Consider the following 4,268-nt stretch of genomic DNA (forward strand, 5'->3'; position numbering starts at 1 on the left):
GCTCCAGCTCCAGCCTTTTATATTTTTACCAGCTCACTGGTAGGAAAGATTTATCATGCTGCAGCTCTCCTGAGAGGCTTTCGTTTTATTTTCTCAGTGCTAGGCATCAAACCCAGGTCCACCGTGCAGGACCCTGAGGAAGGGTCTTTGGAATCACTGTCTTGAGTCAGCCTGGGCATCTGTCACAGAAGGCCCCAGACGGGGTGGCTCCCAAACCATGGGGATTTGTTACTGGCCATGGGGGGGGGGGGGGGGGACGGAGAGGGGCCCACACAGCGGGTTTCCAGCGAGGCCACACTTCTGGACTGCAGAGACGTCTCTTGTTCTCATGAGGCAGACAACGCAGCTCTTTATATGTATAGCTGGGGGGAAGGGGTGCATGGAGGGGTGGATTCCTCCCAGCAGTTGCCCCGGAAATACTAAGCAAAGGAAATGGCTGGCTCAGGGTCTGAGCACCCTTGGGATCCCATCTCCTGAGGGAGGAGGCAGAGGAGTTTCCAGGGGAGCCCCCCACAGCACAGCCAGCAGAGAGCTTGCTCACAAGTGCAAACAAGGGCTGTGGTCCCTTCTCTGTTGCACTGTTGCACGGTCCTCCGGTTGTTCATCGATTTGCTTGAGTGGGCACCAGTAACATCTCCATTGTGAGACTTGTTGTTACTGTGTTTAGCATATCGAATACACCACGGTGAGCTTGTCAGGCTCTGCCATGCAGGCGGGATACTCTCTGTAGCTTGCCGGGCTCTCTGAGAGGGATGGAGAAATCGAACCCGGGTCAGCTGCATGCAAGGCAAACGCCCTACCCTCCTGTGCTATCGCTTCAGCCTGGTCCCTTCTCTACGAGCACTAATCCTAGGGCTCCACCGTCACGATCCCATCCCCACCAACCTCCAGATCAGCTCAGCCCCCCCTCTCGACACGCCGGGGGGTGACACGGATGGACCCCCCGGATCTGGTTCCTGACCATCACGCAGACGCCCAGTGCCATGAGTGGTCAGCCGGCTGCCAGTTCCCTGGAAGCCTCCAGCTGCCCGTCTCAGCCTCTGCCCAGCTGGACAGTCAATCAACCAGGAGCCTCATCTCCACGATGCTGAGGACACCCATATCCTTTGTGCCTGTGATTCCCATTTCTTTGTCCCTCAATCTCCAATCTCCTATCCTCTTGTCCCCTACTCTCCAGCGACACTGCCCACGGCTCTGCTGAACCGTGCGCCCCCTCGCTTGCCGCACTCACTGCAGTTCCCCTCCTGGCCCTGCCCCTGGACCACTGGTCACTCACGGTCTCTTCCGTCCCCCTGTCTTTCTGCTCTTCGTGCAGAGAGCAACAATTTGCCGCCTTCCCTCTCCCCACAATTCTTTTTTTTCTCCAGTCTGTCACCCCAGTTCTGTTCTAGTTGGGAACATCTCTCTAATGAGGGTCTATTTCCTAGAGTCATGCTGCAGGGCACTGATCCCTGCTGTACCCCAACTCTGGGTACCTGGGGCATAGTAATCCCTTTCTTTAGGGGTTTGGATAAACTTCTTAGTTCTTCCCACTGAGATGTACTAACGGTTTTGAGCTTCTGGACACTGACCCGCTGTTTTCAAAGTTAGTGTTTAGACAGTTGACTAAGCGGGATGACTTGGGGAGAAGCACTTCAGAATGGCCAAACTCACAGGCCCACCGACGGATGTGTCACCCACGACCGCCTGACTTTCCTGGACCCTTCCCCAAACTCACTCCATCCATCTATTTCCTGGGTGTGATTCAATGGTTAAAGCTCCTGCCTTGCAAGCATGAGACCTGAGTTCCATTCCTAGAGCCAGAAAAGAAAAGAAAAATACGTTACCAGATCTTTTTTTTTTTAATTTTTATTAGTGAAACACCATGAGGTACAGTTGTAGACTTACAGATTTTTGTGCATGGGTTTCAATTATACAATGATCAAATTCCCATTCCTTCACCAGTGCCCATTTCCCACCACCACAGATCCCAGTATCCCTCCCACCCTCCACCCCCCAATCCCACCTTGCCTCTGTGGCAGGGCATTCCCTTTTTTTGAAAAATAAAAATAAAAACCGGGGGACAGGGAGATGACTCAAAGGACCGGAGCACAGACTTTGCATGTAGGAGGGCTGGGTTTGCTCCCAGCATGGTCCCTGGAGCACCTCTGGGAGTCACCCCCACATACAAGAGCCAGGAAAAGCTTCCTAGCCCCACTGGTTATAGCCCTAAAGCAAAAAAAAAAAAAAATCCTGAAACAAAACAAAAAATAAGTTTCAGGGATCAGGACCTATACAACCTGCAGTAATCAATCCCAGCGCCTCAGGGTCCCTGAGCATAGTCAGATGTCACCTGGAAGGACGCTGGTAGACTGAGTCTCCCTGGGAAGGGACCCAACCCTGCCCACCCCCAAAGAGGGAGGTGTCCTCCTGAAGTGACATCACTCCCTCTCTAGACTTCACTGAGCACCAGCTCCTCAGCCTGTCTTCAGTGGCTTCTACTGCTTCGTCCCAAAGGTTCTTTCTTATTAACGGGAGATTTTCTTTTTCTTTCCAAAGTGAGGCTTTAGCGTTTCCCTCGAGCTCAAACCAGGGTCACTGGGGAGTTTGCTGGTCAGCGCGGCAGGGGTGGCGACAGGGGCCCTTTCTACAACACAACTTTCACTCCGGCTCTCTCAAACTTGCAAAAACCGCCCAAGTGCTTAGGGAACTTGCAACAGGCTCTGTTTCAGCCAAAAACACAAAACAAAACCCACCACATCGGAGTGCCAGTTGTATAGAAGCTGCCCATTGTTTAAAAAAAAAAAAGTTTTAGCCCCAGGGTGGAAAAACTAACACAGTCACTAGGATATGAAGAAACCATGGCGAGGAACTAGACTGAGCCAGGCCCTGCCGAAAGGACGGCGGCATCTGCTCCGGGCGCCTTTATCAGCAGTCTTGTATGTTCTATTCAAGACTCTCAGGACGATTGTTGGCATGATGTAGACAAATTGACGCAAATTAGTTTAGCACGGGTTCTGCAAAGTTTAAGCTTGTTGAGCAACACACGTGGACCACATAGCAACCGCTTCCAACTCTATGCAAAAGGTATTGGGTGCAAAGTACTAATGACCCCCGGCCTCTTCTCCCAGAATAGACGCTGAATTTGCAAGGCTGGGGGCTGGGAGGTGTAGGATCTGGATCTGGGGGGGGGCGCGGGGAGTGTGTGTGTGGGGGAGAAGCTGAAAACAGACACTCAGGCCCCCACACTGACCCTGAAAGCCAGGGAGAGTTGAGAAAAATCTCTCCCTCGAGGAGTGCTGTGTGCCTTTCCCAATCGCACGCTTGGGGTTTCGTGGCCACAAATCCTCAAAGGCTTGTCCCCCACAACCCTCCGAAGATTAAGGGGATTCCGCCACTCTGCTCTTTATTTCTGGTTCAGATATCTCAGGACAATTCCTTTCGGGGCTGGTGTCACACAGACCACCTACAGGGGGCTTCTAATTGTATTTACAGTAATTTAATTACAGCACGGGAGAGCTTCAGAAGGAGGGATTGAGCAAGATCGATGGGCCGGGAACCGCTGGCGTTTTAATCTGTTAAATCAACAGAGAAATTGTAAAAATAAAACTACTCCCGAGTGCGGAAACCACTTCATCTGGATTTTTCTTTCTTCATTTTATTTTTTTTTCAGTGGAGGGTGGAGACATTTTCCTGGGGTGCACAGCTTACACACTTTTGTTCCTACTATGCGAAATGCAGGCAAGCATTTTATTCATACACTCACCGCCCCCCCCCCCCCGCCCAGCGTGTTGTTAAAATTATAATATAAAGATGCGGGTGTGGTGCTCGCTTCGGCAGCACATATACTAAAATTGGAACGATACAGAGAAGATTAGCATGGCCCCTGCACAAGGATGACACGCAAATTCGTGAAGCGTTTCATATTTTTACTGGATCATTGTATAACTGAAACCCAAGCACAAAAATTTGTAAGTCTACAACTGTACCTCATGGTGTTTCACTAATTTTTTTTTTAAATGCTGGTGTGAACATACACAGGCGTAATTTAAACCTCTCCCTGGGCAGAAGATGGTCATGGGGCTCTGATGGTAGGACACCTGAGGGAATACTCAGATTTACTATTGATCCCGTGCCTATGCTCTCTTGTTTTATTTGCCTCCAACATTTTCATAGTGCATATTTAAATATTCTGCGGCTCATCCATAGGGCAATTTTTCTTGCAAATACTAAATCACCAAAGGTCAGTAACTCTGACACCATTCCGATTGTTTGGGTGTTTTGCGGGA

At 50.6% G+C, this 4,268-nt stretch overlaps 1 non-coding gene across 1 annotated transcript; it reads left to right on the forward strand.

The window, feature by feature from the left end:
* Positions 1-3,803: 3,803 nt before the first annotated feature.
* On the forward strand, positions 3,804-3,910 carry LOC130029582 (U6 spliceosomal RNA). Its single transcript, XR_008793373.1, has one exon. It is a non-coding gene; the product is annotated as a U6 spliceosomal RNA (small nuclear RNA).
* Positions 3,911-4,268: the final 358 nt, after the last annotated feature.

This window comes from Sorex fumeus, unplaced genomic scaffold (genome assembly GCF_029834395.1).
Source record: "Sorex fumeus unplaced genomic scaffold, SorFum_2.1 ptg000003l, whole genome shotgun sequence".
Classification (NCBI taxonomy): Eukaryota; Metazoa; Chordata; class Mammalia; order Eulipotyphla; family Soricidae; genus Sorex; species Sorex fumeus.